This window comes from Musca domestica, unplaced genomic scaffold (genome assembly GCF_030504385.1).
Source record: "Musca domestica strain aabys unplaced genomic scaffold, Musca_domestica.polishedcontigs.V.1.1 2, whole genome shotgun sequence".
Lineage (NCBI taxonomy): Eukaryota > Metazoa > Arthropoda > Insecta > Diptera > Muscidae > Musca > Musca domestica.
In genome coordinates, this window is record NW_026712249.1 from 14,870,145 (window position 1) to 14,888,536 (window position 18,392).

General features: G+C 31.1%; 1 protein-coding gene across 5 annotated transcripts in view; it reads left to right on the plus strand.

Annotated features, from left to right (window-relative positions):
• The window catches only part of LOC101888529 (cAMP-specific 3',5'-cyclic phosphodiesterase), a 668,201-nt gene that overhangs the window by 227,688 nt on the left and 422,121 nt on the right, over positions 1-18,392 (plus strand). The gene's annotated exons all lie outside the window — the stretch shown is intronic.

Below are 18,392 nucleotides of genomic sequence, written 5' to 3' on the forward strand. Positions count from 1 at the left end.
GCTGGATGTGAGCGAGCAAGAGTCAAAGAAATTAGAACAAGTAAAAAGCTGAAAATTCGAAGAGGCCGAACTTTGAATACCCTCAACCATTTGGAACGAATTTAGCAATTTTCAAAATAAAAAAAAAATAAAACATTAAAAATCAATCAATTTCAAAAAATGGCCTTTGAAATTGGAAGAATTCTTATTTTAATTTTTGCTCTTACCAATTGTATAATTATTCCCTTGGAAGGACCTTTATGATATTTGGAGGACTTACCTAAAATGAAAACAAGAGAAAATAATCTTTTAGAAAAGAGTCATGATTTAAAAATAAAATATAAGTCTTAAATAAATATGGTTTTGAATTAAAAACAAGTGAAAAAGCTGTAAGTTAGGCCCGGCAATTTTCAAAAAATTAAAATCCATTAAAAGTTCTGTTAAAATCTTAAAAATACCGAATGTAGTCCTAATATAGGGTCTATACGACGACGTGGACCTATATAGGCAACTTTGGTCATAAGCCATTACAACATTCAAATGCGAAACTTGAAAAAAATTGGGTGAATAATGTAGCTAAAATCATCAATATACCGAATATAGGGAGATACCATTATAAGGGGCCTATACCAAAAGTGGACCTGTGCAGGCAATTTTCTGTCATAGTCTGTAGTATCCATTACGAACTTCAAATACTAAATTTTGAAACAATTCCGGTGAATAATATAGCCAAAATAATCAAAATACCAAATATCGGGAGGTATCATTATATGGGGTCTATACCAATACGTGGATCTGCACAGATAATTTTCTGTAATAGGCTGTAGTATCCATTACTAGCTTCAATTATCAAATTTGAAAGCATTCCGGTGAATAATGTAGCCAAAATCATCAAAATACCGAATATAGGGAGGTACTGGTATATGAGGCCTATACAAAAACGTGGACCTGCGGGCAGGCAATTTTCTGTCTTAGGCTATAGTATCCATTACAAACATCAAATATCAATTTTAAGACAATTCCGGTGAATAATGTCTATAAAATCATCAAAATTCCGAATATCGGGAGATACCATTATATGGGGGCTATACGAACATGTAGACCTGCACAGATACTTTTCTGTCATAGGCTAATTATCTGTTACGAACTTCAAATACCAAATTTGATACCATTCCAGTAAATTATGTCGCTTAAGTCATAAAAATACCAAATATCGGAAGATACCGTTATGTGGGGCCTATACGAAGACCTGGACCTGTACGTATAATTTTCTGTCATAGGCTGTAGTATCTATTTCGAACTTCAAATAACAAATTTGAATTAAGTCCGGTTAATAATGCAGCTAAAATCATCAAAATACCGAATATCTTGAGATGCCGTTATATGGGGGCTAAACCAAAACGTGGACCTACATGGCCCATTTTCAATACCAAAAGTCCTACAGACATAATACACATTTGAGTAAAATTTAATCTACCTACTTCATATCGTTCGGAAGCTAGAGTGATTTCCACAGACAGACGTGGTCTAAATCGACATAGAGTTTTATGCTGATCAAGAATATTTACTTTGTAGTGTCTAAAGTGTATCCTTCGAGGTGTTACAAACGAAATATACCCTCCATACTATGGTGGAGGTTATAAAAAGTAGCAGTCGGTTTTGCCGACAGATGTATTCCCTCAGCCAATGGTCGATTATTTAAATAAATTTTTACTTCTGTTTGGATTATTCAAACGATTGACCCTCTATGGAGTAGATTCCGAAGGAATGGGCGAATATTGTCCATTTCGTATCGGAACTAAATAAATATGATATTAATATTGCAACGTTCCAGGTTTGGACTATATCGACTACTTCATTCACTTTATATGAGATATGTGATAATTTTTAGAAAATTTTAAAATGTGCGTGAGGTATCAGATATAGTCGACCGAAGTATTCCATTTTCACCCCTCGTCTAATACAGATAAAAATATTGGTAGGGGCAAAATTACAAGAATGTCGAACATTTACATCCAATTTTATGCGGAATCATAAATTCCGTATTCATATCAGGTTTCTAGTTGCGAGGAATATTTAGATATAGTAAGTTGTAAAGAATCACTGACATGTTTCGCAAGTTATGACAGATAAAAGTATTGAAAATTGTGACCCTTTGTGGTTGAGGTATCAGAAGGGTTTCGCAGATATATATCACATTCACAACAGTTCTTGTGTTGACAAAGATGTTTGTATATGTGAAATTTGAAAGAGTTGAAGCTTATTTCGCTTTCTTTGAGCGTTTTTTCTCGAATTCTGCAACCATAGTTGGGGGAGGTACCAGAAGGATTGGTCCGATCTCTATCACATTTATAACAAATTTTGTGTTGATGGAAATATTGAGATGTACCAAGTCTGAATGACATCGGATGTTAAATTCACGTTTTATGAGCATGATGGATATTCAAAATTTTAACCTTCTATGGAGAAAGTACCAGAAGGACTGGACAGATATATACCATCTTAACAGCAGATCTTGTGTATGTAGAAATAATGGGTTGTGTGAAATATTAAGAGAACCGGAGGCTTATATCAGATTTTATGACTGTTTTGGTTATTCAAATCGTTGATCCTTTGTGGGGGAGGATACCAGAAGAATTCGTCCGATCTCTAATATCTTTACAACAGATCTTGCTTTGATAGAAGTATTGTGATACTCTACATCTACACACCAGACCTAGTATTAATAAAAATATTGTGATGTGTATAATTTGAAGAGAATAAAATGATTATTTAGCATTTTATGATTGTTTTGGTTATTCAAAATGTTGACCCCTTGTGAGGGAGGTACCAGAAGGAATAGACCGATCCTTATCATCTTTATAACATATCTTATGTTGATGGAAATATTGAGATTTCATTCAGACTGGAATCGGATGTTACATTCGCGTTTTATAAGCTTGGTGGATATTAAAAATTTTAACACTTTATGGAGGAGGTACCTGAAGGAGTGAACCGATATATCCCATCTTAACAGCAGATCTTCTGTTAGTAGAAATAATGGGATGTGTGAAATATGAAGAGAACCGGATGTTTATTTCGGAGTTTATTTAAAACTTCGAAACTTTGTGGGGAGGTACCAGAAGGAATATTTCGATCTCTACAACCTTCATAACAGACCTAGTGTGGATGGAAATATTGAGATTTGCCAAGTCTGAATAGAATCGGATGTTAATTTTGCGGTTTATGAGCTTCATGGATATTTAACATTTTAACCCCATGAGTGGGACGTACCAGAAGGAGTGGAGGAATCAGAAGGAGTTGGCTGACATATTTCATCTTCACACCAGACCTTAGGTTAATAAAAATATTTTGATGTGTGTAGTTTGAAGACAATTGGCCTGCTACAGCTCATTTTATAAGAGTACTGATTATACAAAAATTTGACATTTGTGGGGTAGGTACTTGATGCACCGATATTGTCCATTTTCGCACCTGACCAAGCACTGGTGTAAATATTAAAATTTGCAAAGTTGGACCAAAATCTGATCATCCTCTCTCCTTCTGTGCAGTAAAACGCCTTTTTTTTTGAAAATTTTTACATTTTGTGGAGAGAGGTACCAGAATAAGTGGACCGATATTGCCCATCTCCGAACTCGATTTTTGTTTGATAATAACATTACGATGTACCAAGTTTGGACCAAATCAAATATTCCCTTCGAGAGCATCATCCAGCCGGAAAGGCAGATCGACTCCAAATGTCCTAAAAAGGATCCAAAGAGATCTAGGTTCCTAAACCGTTAGTAATGACATATACCCTTGGAGTATAATTAGCATATATATTTTTAACAGTAAATAACGCTCAATTTTTCTGAAGATTTTTCTTGACGTCATCCTCAAAAAGTAAGGTTTTCACCCTAAAATGTGCTCTTAATATATATGATTTCCTGGCGTTTAGGTAAGTCGTAGTCTTTTGATTTCCTAGATATTGATGTTTCCTAGGACCTGTAGTAGAATTTTATGACAACAAATTTTGTGGAATAATTTGGCTAGCTACGATAACATTTAAAAAGTGTTGGCAGCCATGTTTTCAGGAAAGGACTAAAAATACCCCTTCTTTAACACTTTTGAGGGTTAACATTTCTCACCAAAATATGCCACGTATTTTTATCTGCGATATTGCCGAAGAATATATATATTTTAAATGCATGGATTTCGAGGAATCTTAATCTGAAAATTTCCAAAAATTTGGAAAAAGGGAGAACATGCCCCTCTATTTTGTTTATTTTTTAATTAAAGTTTTCAAAACGCCGACACATGTGTCTGCTCTTTCTGGCTCTACTTCCATAACTTGGTGGATTTTTTCGTAATTATTGAAAATATTATTTTTATTTTAGCCCAAAGATTAGATGTTCTTCAATAATCTACTTTAATGACCCTTTTAATTGTTCAAAAATATATTTAAATTTCACATCCATTGTCCTTTGAGGCTTTAGAAAAATTCCAAGAAAAAATGGCCAATTTGACCCTCGAAACAAAATCCTTAAAAATTAAAGTTTTGGATTTTCCACTTCCTTTTTCATTTGTCTCTTCACTTTTTTTTAAATTAACTTTGATTGGGTTTTTTTATTTCTTAAAAAAATTGCAGGATATTGGTCCATTTGGTTTTGAAAGATTTATTACTAAAAAATTCAAGCTGTTACTTCTTTTGAACCCCCAAAAGATATTTTTAAAAAACTCTAATTAATGTGTCTCTTTATCATTTTGAGCGATTTTTCTTGAAAATTCCATTTGATCTAACATAACATCCTTCGAAAATTATACTTTTAATATCCACGTTGGTTGTTCTTTAAATTCTTCCCTAAATATTCCCTTAAATATAATTTTAATTCAAATTTATTGAATTTATTCTTACAACTATAATGAAAACACACATTCTTTACATTTTGATTTTCTAGAAGCCCTTCAAAAATGTTCTTAAAGAACGTCATCAATAATTTTTTTTCAAAAAATTGTTCAAAATCCGCATTGAAAAGTCATTGAATCCTTCAAAAACATTCCACGCCCAAACTATTTTTCGTTTTGACTTTTCAAAAAGAAGCCATGTTTATAACTCTTTGGGTAATAAAAATAAAATTTTTAATGCCCACACTTACTGTTCTATAGGATACATGAAAATATTATTTTGCAAAACATTTTATTGCTCACTTGATCCATCAAAAATACTCCTTCAAGCCCGGAAAAAAGTGATCTTGGTCTCTTTAATAACCATTTTTACAAACTTTCTCCCTCTTCCTCCCAACTTTGTGCTTGTTATCTTAATTTCAAATTTCCTTACCACCACGAACCACGACAAGCCATTAAAAATGGAAAAGAAGTGTTGAATGCTTGGCCATACTCCTGCAGCAGTTTTTTCCTCTTCCTTTTTAATTATGTAAATGTAAATGTTTGCCTTACTTCTTTTTCTATCTTTCCGGTTTTTGTTTCTGCTTCTGCTTCTTTCTTTGTATTCAACGTCGTTCTCGTTTACAAATGGAAAGGAAAAAGTGACTAGAATTTGCTATACCTTTGTGAAAAGTTGAAATTTAATTTATTAAAGGAAAGTTGAGCAGAACAATTAAAATATATCCAACAAGTTGCATTGGTCTGACCTAACTGGCATTTAAATGTTATGTGGCCAGGAAAAATAAAAAAAAAAAAATTAAAAAATCCTTAAAATATTTTATGTTTCTCTTTTTCAAATTCCTAATAAACTTGTTTGGAAGGCTAATGAAACTTAGACAACATTTAAAAAAAATATTTGTACTTGTTTTTTTTCTCTCTTTCCCTCTCTTTTGTATTGTAAAAATTGTAGAATACATCTAGGCACTCATGAATTTCTATTCCATATAAATGCAATTGTTTACATATGTAAAACTAGAAAGCAACTCCAAAGATAAAATCCCTAACAATACAATGTAAATGTTGTAACATCAACAGCTTGGGTAATTAGATTAAAATGTTGAATTTTGTTGCATATTTACCATGAATTTTCTATGGGTTTCAAGTTCAGGGATTTCATAGTTTTTCCTTTCTCCATTCTGTTTCTCTTGCTTCGCAAATCCTGTGGGCAAACTTTGCAGATTATTTTGCCCTCTTTGCATGAGGAGAAAAATAGTTATCAAAAGATTAAAACTACTTATAAAGTGAAAAAAACAAAAACAAAAAAAAAAAAAAAACAGCCATGACCCTCACAATTACTAAAACAATTAAAAAATCTAGGTTTAGTTGATAGTTCTTAAAAATGTAAAAATCTAAATTTTGTTGAGGGTTGTTCAAAAATATTTCTTAAAAAACCACCTTTCGTTGATAAGGCCTTGAAAAATAATTTTTAAAAATCCTTGTCCTAGGTCCTTAAAAAGTATTTCTTAAAAAACCCCTTTCGTTGATAAGGCCTCGAAAAATAATTTTTAAAAAATCCTTGTCCTAGCTCCTTAAAAACATATATTTAAAAAATCCACGTTTCGTTGATAAGGCCTTGAAAAATAATTTTCAAAAAATCCTTGTTCTAGCTCCTTAAAAACATATATTTAAAAAATCCACGTTTCGTTGATAAGGCCTTGAAAAATAATTTTTAAAAAATCCTTGTCCTAGCTCCTTAAAAAAAATATTTTTAAAAATCCACGTTTTGTTGATAACGCCTTGAAAAATTATTAAAAGAACACGTTTTGTTGATAACGCCTTGAAAAATAATTTTTAAAAAAATCCACGTTTCGTTGATAAGGCCTTGAAAAATAATGTTTAAAAAATCCTTGTCCTAGATCCTTAAAAAACTATTTAAAAAAAACACGTTTTGTTGATAACGCCTTGAAAAATAATTAAAAAAAAAGACAAGTTTTGTTGATAACGCCTTGAAAAATAATTAAAAAAACAAGTTTTGTTGATAACGCCTTGAAAAATAATTAAAAAAAACAAGTTTTGTTGATAACGCCTTGAAAAATAATTAAAAAAAACAAGTTTTGTTGATAACGCCTTGAAAAATAATTAAAAAAACAAGTTTTGTTGATAACGCCTTGAAAAATAATTAAAAAAAAACAAGTTTTGTTGATAACGCCTTGAAAAATAGTTTTTAAAAATCCACGTTTCGTTGATAAGTCCTTAAAAAATATTTTTAAAAAAATCCACGATTCGTTGATAGGTCCTTAAAAAATATTTTTAAAAAAATCCACGTTTCGTTGATAGATCCTTAAAAAATATTTTTAAAAAATCCACGTTTGAGTGGTCCTTCAAAAAATATTTTCAAAAAATCCACGATTCGTTGATAGGTCCTTAAAAAATATTTTTAAAAAAATCCACGTTTCGTTGATAGATCCTTAAAAAATATTTTTAAAAAAATCCACGTTTCGTTGATAGATCCTTAAAAAATATTTTTAAAAAAATCCACGTTTGAGTGGTCCTTCAAAAAATATTTTCAAAAAATCCACGTTTGAATGGTCCTTCAAAAAATATTTTTAAAAATCCACGTTTCGTTGATAAGTCCTTAAAAAATATTTTTAAAAAAATCCACGATTCGTTGATAGGTCCTTAAAAAATATTTTTAAAAAAATCCACGATTCGTTGATAGGTCCTTAAAAAATATTTTTAAAAAAATTCACGTTTCGTTGATAGGTCCTTAAAAAATATTTTTAAAAAATCCACGTTTGAGTGGTCCTTCAAAAAATATTTTCAGAAAATCCACGTTTGAATGGTCCTTCAAAAAATATTTTTAAAAAATCCACGTATAATTAATCGTCCTAAAAAAATATTCTTAAAAATCCACGTTTGAATGGTCCTTCAAAAAAATATTTTTAAAAAATCCACGTTTGAATGGTCCTTCAAAAAAATATTTTTAAAAAATCCACGTTTGAATGGTCCTTCAAAAAAATATTTTTAAAAAATCCACGTTTGAATGGTCCTTCAAAAAAATATTTTTAAAAAATCCACGTTTGAATGGTCCTTCAAAAAAATATTTTTAAAAAATCCACGTATAATTGATCGTCCTAAAAAAATATTCTTAAAAAATCCACGTTTGAATGGTCCTTCAAAAAATATTTTTAAAAAATCCACGTTTGAATGGTCCTTCAAAAAAATATTTTTAAAAAATCCACGTTTGAATGGTCCTTCAAAAAAATATTTTAAAAAATCCACGTATAATTGATCGTCCTAAAAAAATATTCTTAAAAAATCGACGTTTGAATGGTCCTTCGAAAAAATATTTTAAAAAATCGACGTTTGAATGGTCCTTCGAAAAAATATTTTTAAAAAATCCACGTTTGAATGGTCCTTCAAAAAAATATTTTTAAAAAATCCACGTTTGAATGGTCCTTCAAAAAATATTTTTAAAAAATCCACGTTTGAATGGTCCTTCAAAAAAATATTTTAAAAATCCACGTTTGAATGGTCCTTCAAAAAAATATTTTTAAAAAATCCACGTTTGAATGGTCCTTCAAAAAATATTTTTAAAAAATCCACGTTTGAATGGTCCTTCAAAAAAATATTTTTAAAAATCCACGTATAATTGATCGTCCTAAAAATATATTCTTAAAAAATCCACGTTTAGTCCATGGTCCTCTAAAAACATAATTTTAAAAAATCCACGTTTAGTCCTTGGTCCTTTAAAAAAATATTTTTAAAAAATCCACGTTTGAATGGTCCTTCAAAAAATATTTTTAAAAATCCACGTTTGAATGGTCCTTCAAAAAAATCCACGTTTGAATGGTCCTTCAAAAAAATATTTTTAAAAAAATCCACGTATAATTGATCGTCCTAAAAAAATATTATTAAAAAATCCACGTATAATTGATCGTCCTAAAAAAATATTATTAAAAAATCCACGTTTGAATGGTCCTTCAAAAAAATATTTTTAAAAAATCCACGTTTGAATGGTCCTTCAAAAAAATATTTTTAAAAAATCCACTTTTGAATGGTCCTTCAAAAAATATTTTTAAAAATCCATGTTTGAATGGTCCTTCAAAAAAATATTTTAAAAAATCCACGTTTGAATGGTCCTTCAAAAAATATTTTTAAAAATCCACGTTTGAATGGTCCTTCAAAAAAATATTTTTAAAAAATCCACGTTTGAATGGTCCTTCAAAAAAATATTTTTAAAAAATCCACGTTTGAATGGTCCTTCAAAAAAATATTTTTAAAAAATCCACGTTTGAATGGTCCTTCAAAAAATATTTTTAAAAAATCCACGTATAATTGATCGTCCTAAAAAAATATTCTTAAAAAATCCACGTTTGAATGGTCCTTCAAAAAATATTTTTAAAAAATCCACGTTTGAATGGTCCTTCAAAAAAAATATTTTTAAAAAATCCACGTATAATTGATCGTCCTAAAAAAATATTCTTAAAAAATCCACGTTTGAATGGTCCTTCAAAAAAATATTTTTAAAAAATCCACGTTTGAATGGTCCTTCAAAAAATATTTTTAAAAAATCCACGTTTGAATGGTCCTTCAAAAAAATATTTTTAAAAAATCCACGTTTGAATGGTCCTTCAAAAAAATATTTTTAAAAAATCCACGTTTGAATGGTCCTTCAAAAAATATTTTTAAAAAATCCACGTTTGAATGGTCCTTCAAAAAAATATTTTTAAAAAATCCACGTATAATTGATCGTCCTAAAAATATATTCTTAAAAAATCCACGTTTAGTCCTTGGTCCTCTAAAAACATAATTTTAAAAAATCCACGTTTAGTCCTTGGTCCTTTAAAGAAATATTTTTAAAAAATCCACGTTTAGTTCTTGGTCCTTTAAAAAAAGTATTTTAAAAATCCACATTTAGTTCTTGGTCCTTTAAAGAAATATTTCAAAAATCCACGTTTAGTCCTTGGTCCTTTAAAAAAAATATTTTTAAAAAATCCACGTTTGAATGGTCCTTCAAAAAAATATTTTTAAAAAATCCACGTATAATTGATCGTCCTAAAATATATTCTTAAAAATCCACGTTTAGTCCTTGGTCCTCTAAAAACATAATTTTAAAAAATCCACGTTTAGTCCTTGGTCCTTTAAAGAAATATTTTTAAAAAATCCACGTTTAGTTCTTGGTCCTTTAAAAAAATATTTTAAAAATCCACATTTAGTTCTTGGTCCTTTAAAGAAATATTTCAAAAATCCACGTTTAGTCCTTGGTCCTTTAAAAAAAATATTTTTAAAAAATCCACGTTTAGTTGGTCCCTTAAAAATATTTTTTAAAAAATCAACGTTTATTTTGTCGCTTAAAAAAATATTTTTAAAAGATCCACGTTCAGTTGGTCCTTTAAAAAAATATTTTTAAAAATCCAAGTTTATTTAGTTGGTCCTCAAAAAATATACTTTTTAAAAATCCACCTTTAATTGGTTTTTAATTTTTAAAAAAAAAATCCATGTTTAATTGGTTAGATATTTTTAAAAAAATAAACGTTTAATGTTTGTTAAAAACATCTTTTTAAAAAATGCATTGCAATTGGTCCTTAAAAAAGGTGTGTTTTTTTTTAAATCCACGTTTTTTGATTAGTCCTTGAAAAAATATTTTTAAAAAAAATAATATAATTTAAAAAAAAATCAGTGTTTTGTTAGTCCTTAAAAGAATATATATTTATATACAAAATATATTTTTATTTGGTCCTAAAAAAATATTTTTTAAAAATCGAACTATGGTTGGTTAGTCTTTAGATAGAATATTTACAAAAATCAACGTTTTCCTTCAATTCCCCCTCTCATCTCCCATTCTTCCTAATGGACATTAAATCCTGGCCCATCGCTATTAAATTGAGCCTTTTGTTTTCCAGGCCAAGGGGGGCAAAGTCTTTCATAAATATTTAATAACAAAAATAGAAAAAAGAAAACAAAACCAAATAAGAAATCTGTTTTGGCAAAACAAAAAAGAAGTAGGAAAACAAAAAACTCAAAACATAGAAACACATCTCTTTGTTATGATTTGAAAATTGTATAAAATTTCATTGGAACTCGAAAAAAGCCAACAGCCCTAAAGTATGCTTCATAATAAACATCATGTAATACAAAATCACATTACCTTTACTCTGGTTGTGGCAGATATAAGATTGTGTTACACAAACACATATATTACAACATATGTACATGGGAGTGTATGTGTGCGACAGAGGAAAGCAACAAAAACAACAAAGCAATGTGTTAATATAAAAAAGCTCACACAAACAATCACACAATAACCGGGATTGGCTTTTGTAAAAAACGGAAACATAGCTATTATGTTGTTATTATAAGCCTCAAGTATGCTTGTATGTTGTTGTTATGTACTTACACACAGGCTGGCAACGCACTCACACACTTTGATATAAAACGGTAATGCCTTTGTTATTGGGTCGTTGTTACACAAAAGACACAAACACAATCACACGCGCTATGTTGTGTGCGAGGAACGGAAGGGTAGGGGAAGAGGAAGTTTGAAGTAACATTGACTTATTAAATCGCTGAAATGTAAACAACTTTAATTCCAATACATTGACATAGATCTCATGTATGTTAGAGGTTGGAGACGAATAATTTGATGTTGTTTACAAAAAATTTTTTGAAGTTTTAAAAATATTGAAAAAAAGTTTTTTAAATTTAATTTTTTTTAATCCACATTAAGTTGGTCCTTCAACAAAATATTTTTCAAAAATCCATTTTTAAAAAAATATTTTTAAAAAATCCACGTTTAGTTGGTCCCTTAAAAAATCCACGTTTAGTTGGTCCCTTAAAAATATTTTTAAAAAATCCACGTTTAGTTGGTCCCTTAAAAAAATATTTTTAAAAAATCCACGTTTAGTTGGTCCCTTAAAAAAATATTTTTAAAAAATCCACGTTTAGTTGGTCCCTTAAAAAATCCACGTTTAGTTGGTCCCTTAAAAAAATATTTTTAAAAAATCCACGTTTAGTTGGTCCCATAAAAATATTTTTTAAAAATCCACGTTTAGTTGGTCCTTTAAAAAAATATTTTTAAAAAATCCCTTAAACAAATATTTTTAAAAAATCCACGTATAGTTGGTCCCTTAAAAAATATTTTTAAAAAATCCACGTTTAGTTGGTCCCTTAAAAATATTTTAAAAAAATCCACGTTTAGTTGGTCCCTTAAAAAATATTTTTAAAAAATCCACGTTTAGTTGGTCCCTTAAAAAAATATTTTTAAAAAATCCACGTTTAGTTGGTCCCTTAAAAAAATATTTTTAAAAAATCCACGTTTAGTTGGTCCCTTAAAAAATCCACGTTTAGTTGGTCCCTTAAAAAAATATTTTTAAAAAATCCACGTTTAGTTGGTCCCATAAAAAATATTTTTTAAAAATCCACGTTTAGTTGGTCCTTTAAAAAAATATTTTAAAAAATCCCTTAAACAAATATTTTTAAAAAATCCACGTATAGTTGGTCCCTTAAAAAAATATTTTTAAAAAATCCACGTTTAGTTGGTCCCTTAAAAATATTTTAAAAAAATCCACGTTTAGTTGGTCCCTTAAAAAATATTTTTAAAAAATCCACGTTTAGTTGGTCTCTTAAAAATATTTAAAAAAAATCCACGTTTAGTTGGTCCCTTAAAAAAATATTTTTAAAAAATCCACGTTTAGTTGGTCCCTTAAAAAATCCACGTTTAGTTGGTCCCTTAAAAAAATATTTTTAAAAAATCCACGTTTAGTTGGTCCCATAAAAAATATTTTTAAAAAATCCACGTTTAGTTCGTCACTTAAAAAAATATTTTTAAAAAATCCACGTTTAGTTGGTCCCTTAAAAAAATATTTTTAAAATCCAAGTTTATTTAGTTGGTGCTTAAAAAATATACTTTTAAAAAATCCACGTTTAATTGGTTATTAAAAAATATTTTAGAATAAGTTTAGATTTGTTCGAATTGGTCATCTTTGGCACGAATTATGGCCTTCACACGGCCAATGAAACCGTCACACGCTGCCCGAATGTTGCTCTACGGTATTTTGGTTCATTTCCGTCGAAGCGCTTGCTTGAGGTGATCGACACTTTGGTATTTCTTAGTGCCAATCTTGCTTTCGAAAATACTCCAGATACAATAGTCCACCGGATTGGTATCCGGAGATTTTGTTGGCCATTGGTGGCGCTGGAAATGAAGCGAGGAACCTCATTTTGTAACCATTCTTGGGCGGTGGTGTGCGGCCAAAGTGTTTGCGTGTCTAAGGCTTTAATACACAGTCCAGAATATTTTCGCGATAATATTCGACATTTATTCTGATGCCACAATTAATGCGAGCGGAGGGCGACCATCGGCTGTTATGGTCGCGCACACCATAACCATGGCCGGCAATTGAGTTCTGGTGGCCAACCGAAGGTGCACATTTTCAGCTGACCTCTTTGGCAGAGTAAACACGATCATTTGGTTTGTTTACAAACTGCTGGACAACGAATGGTTTCTTGTCGGAGAAACCTAAATTCGGTAGTTCACCACTTTCGGCCAAGCGAAGCAACTCTTTAGCTCTTTTGAGTCTATTTTCTTTCCGTTGCGGTGTAAGTTCCTGCACTTTTTGGAATATCAGTGGCTTTACCCCGAGCTCATTTTTCAATATTTGCCGAATGGAATATTGCGATTTTTTCAGCTCACGAGCCATTTTTCGGCCACTGCGATGCAGGTTTCGATCAAGTCGCTTCTTTACTTTTCGAACCATTTCTGCTGATGTTGCTGGTTTCTTCTGTCCACTTCCTTGACATCGGTTGAATTCCATCACGAATAACTTTTTTTTTGGAAAATTCTCACCGAAATTCTTTTTTAAGCTTGTAAACAATGTAATGAGCTGGCACTGGAATAATTTTAACAGCTGTCGGACAAGTGGCTTAGTGGCGTTTGCATTTTTTTTATCTGACCCTGTATGTTTATATTTTATAGCATAGCATACATTTGGGCTCACACATTCGGCGAAAATAAATTTTTCTCCTCACTCACCTGCAATGCTGAACATTTTCTCCCCAGGGCAAGAAATTCTATTAATACCCAATATGGTAACCGAAAAAAACATCGTGTCCTTATCAACATTTCATGGACGTAAATAAATCCGCAAACAAATAGAATAAATATTTTGATGTGTCATGATGAGCTGTAATTGAATGAAAAGTGACATTATTCAATTGCTGGAAAATGTCACTGAATGAAAAACAAATTCGTTCAATGAGGATTAACAGGGAATTATAAAACGAGAAAAAAACTATGATGTGGTCTTTAATTAGTGTCAGTAACATGACACAGCATGACAACAGCAAAAAAATAATAAAAAGCCAAATGTATTGCTCACCTTTAGGAGGGTGGATTTTTAAAATAACTGAAGTAGGCCATAGGTCATACATTTACATATATATAAATAAAATAGAAAAGTGGAGGTACGAATAAGATTTGAAAATTCAAATAATTAAAATTCCAAGTACATGCCGCCCATAAAAAGTTGTTCCTTTTTTCAAGTTTAGTAAAATTATTAAGGGAAACAAATTTCCTTCCATTACACTGTGCATCACAAAAAAATACAGAAAAATGTCAGCGCATTATGAAAGTAGAGCTAAAAATAGAAGACATGTGTATCGGAGTTTTTGAGAGTTTAAATCGAAAAGTTCCGCCTTCTTCCTCATTTTTTGAAATTTTTGGATAAAAATTCCTTGGAATCCTATAATTAAATTATCTTCGGTAATATTGCAGATAAAAATATCAGAACTATTTCAGTAGAAAATTTTAACCCTCAAGTGATCCAAGAAAGGGGTTTTTAACCAATTTTAAAAAAAAGCGGCGAAACCCTTTTTTTAAAAATTGGTTAAAAACTCCTTTAAAGCGGGATCATAGCAAGTAAAATTAAATCAAAATTTAAAAAAACTCTAATCTTCCTTAAACCCCAGGAATTCATAAATATTAACAAGTAAAAAAGATGCAAGTTCAGCCGGGCCGAGCTATGAATACTCTCTACCATTTGGAACGAATTTAGAATTAAAGAAAAAATAAAATCCGTTAAAAATTCTGTTTAAATCTTAAAAATACCAAATATAGCCGTTATATTAGGGTCTATACAACGACGTGGACCTGCGTAGGCAACTTTGTCATAAGCCATTACAATATTCAAATGAGAAACTTGAAAAAAAAAATCGGTGAATAATGTCGCTAAAATCATCAAAATGCCGAATATAGGGAGGTACCGTTATATGGTGGCTATACGAAGGACCTGCACAGACAATTTTCTGTCATAGGCTGTAGTATCCACTACGAACTTCAAATGCCAAATTTGAAACAATTCCGGTGTATAGGGTCCCTATAATCATCTAAATAACGAAAATCGGGAGGTGCCGTTATATGAGGGCTATATGAAGGCGTGGACCTGCTCAGACAATTGTCTGTCGGGGGCTTTGGTATCCGTTACGAACTTCAAATACCAAATTTGAACAATTCCGGTGAGTAATGTCGCTAAAATCATCAAAATACCAAATATAAGGAGGTACCGTTATATGGTGGCTATACGAAGACGTGGACCTGCACAGACAATTTTCTGTCATAGGCTGTAGTATCCACTACGAACTTCAAATGCCACATTTTAAATAATTTCAGTGAATAATGTCGATAAAATCATCAAAATATCGAATATCAGGAGGTACCCTTATATATACGATGTCGTGGACCTTGACAGACAATTTTCTGTCATAGGCTGTAGTATCCATAACGAACTTTAAATACCAAATTGAAAACAATTCCGATGAATAATGTCGCTAAAATCATCAAAATACCGAATATCAAGAGGTGCCGTTATATGGCGGATATACGAAGACGAGGCCCTGCACATACAATTTTCTGCCATAGGCTGTAGTATTCATTAAGAACTTCAAATACCGAATTTGAAACAATTCCGGTAAATAATGTAGCTGAAATCATAAAAATATCGACAATCGGGAGGTGCTGTTATATGGGAACTATACCAAAACGTGGACCTAAATGGCACATTTTCAATACCAAAATTTTATGCTGATCAAGAATATATATACTTTGGTCTAAAAAGTTTATTTCGAGGTTTTACATACAAAATATACCCTCCATACTATGGTGGGGGTATTAAAACACGTTTTAGGGTTACATCTATACTCTATGCTAAATCTCTTACAAATCATGCAAAAATCTCCTGCAAAGCATAATTTTAGAGGTGTAACGTCAAAGGCAAAAATATTCTTCATCGAATTTCACTACAAGTTACCAAAGAAAATAAATCTCTATTCCCACATGTATCAATAAAATATTCGAATCAATGTTGCAAAAAAACGCTCCTCCAACCAAGAAGCTACTTTTCTCATGCTACCCCCCCTTTTTTTCTTTTATAAATTTAATTATCAGATTTAAGAAATTCATTTTTGTTTTTATTAATTTAATATCGATTTTAAATGTTACTGACGTGACGATTATTTTCATCCCATAGCCCCCACTCTCAATCGACAATTAATATAATTACGAAAACAATTTATTTAAAAAAAATCTTTAAAGTATCGAAAAATGTCAAACTGCGCAGGTCGTCAGTCAGTCACACACAATTCACCTGACATAAATCAAATATATGAACTTGATGCCATGGCATTACACACACACACACAGGAGTAAGGTAACATGTATATGTATGTATGTGAACTAATTTAGTCGTCGAACATGTTATATATTTTTGTATTAACACAGAAGCTTTAATGAAATGTCTCAAATATTTAAGAATTGTGTTAAATTATATTGTCCATTTAATAAAAACAAGACTTTTTCTTCGGAGATTTCTGAAACATAGAGAACCATCTGTTTGTAGAAAACTGTTTGTGTGTCTCCCATAGATGGAAATCCTATTATAAGTCTTCCATTGATATGAGTCTTTTGACTTTTGTCGGTACAAAATTTATTCATCGGCCAGTGATGATATGTGGAGAGCTAGTTATCACTAGTCAGTATCAGTATAGGTCAGGATAATTACACCCTCAGTCATATGGCAGAGAGGGTGCCAAAACATGCCTCGTCGAAATAACGGTTGTAGATCATAGGTCTCTTTGGAAAAAATCCGTTTGCGGATATTGGAGTCGGTCTAGCGATGTCCGTCCGTCCCTCTGTCAGGCTGGCTGGTGGGCACAATAACTCTCGAAGGAAGTATTCAATTTGGTGCAAACTTGATACATCATAACATTATTATCAAACTTTGATCGAGTTCGGAGATGGGCAATCAATATTGGTTCACTCCCAGAAAAGAAAAAATAGTTTTTCAAAAAAAAAAAAAAAAAAAAAAAAAAAAAAAATACTGCACAGAAAGAGAATGGGTGATCCGATTTTGCTTCAACTTTGCAAATCCTAATATTTGCATCAGTATTAGGTTAAGGACGAAAATGGACAATACCGGTCCACTCCACTCCACAAACGGTCAGAACTTCTATAAAATGTGCTGTAAAAGTCCGATTGTCATCAAGTTACACACATCACAATATTTTTATTAACCCAAGGTCTGGTGTGAAGATGGAATATATCGGTCCACATCTTCTCGTATCTTCCCCACAAAAGGTTGACATTTTCAAAAAAAAAAAAAAAAAAAAAAAAAAAAGAGGAACGATAATCCGATTTTACTCCAACTTTATAAATCTCATATTTGAATCAGTGCTAGGTCAGGTGCGAAAATGGACATTGGTCCACTCCATCAAGTACCTACCCCACAAAGGGTCGAAATTGTTGATTATCATAACTCTTATAAAATGTAAAATAATATGCCGATTGTCTTTAAATTTCGCACATACCAATATTTATATCAAACATGGTGGAGATCGGACCATTTTTTCTGGTACATCCCCCACAAAGGGTTAAAGTTTTGAATAACCAAAACAATTACAAAATCCAAAATAAGCATTCGGTTCTCTTCATATTTCAGACATCCCATTATTTCTACTAACTCAAGATGTGCTGTGAAGATAGGATATATCGATCCACTCCTTGTGTATCTCTACCACAAAAGGGTTATCATTTTCAATATCCATGAAGCTCATGAAACGCGAAATTAACATCCGTTGCTATTCAGACGTGGTACATCGGAATATTTCCATCAACACAAGATCTGTTGTAAAGATGGTAGAGATCGGACCATTCCTTCGGGTACCTCACTCAAAAAGGTTCAAAGTTTTGAATAACCAAAACGATTATAACATCCGAAATAAGCATCCCTTTCCCCTCATATTTCACACATCTATTTATTTATTTTAATACAAGATCTGCTGTGAAGATCCGATGTATTGGTATACTCCTTATGGGGTACCTTCCCCACAAAGGATCAACATTTTGAATATCCAAAACGTTCATAACATCTGAAGTAAGCATCCGTTTCCGTAATTATTTCATAGATCCCATTATTTCTACTTACAAACGATCTCCTGTGAAGATGGGATATATCGGTCCACTCCTTCTGGTACCTCCCCACAAAGGGTCAAAATTT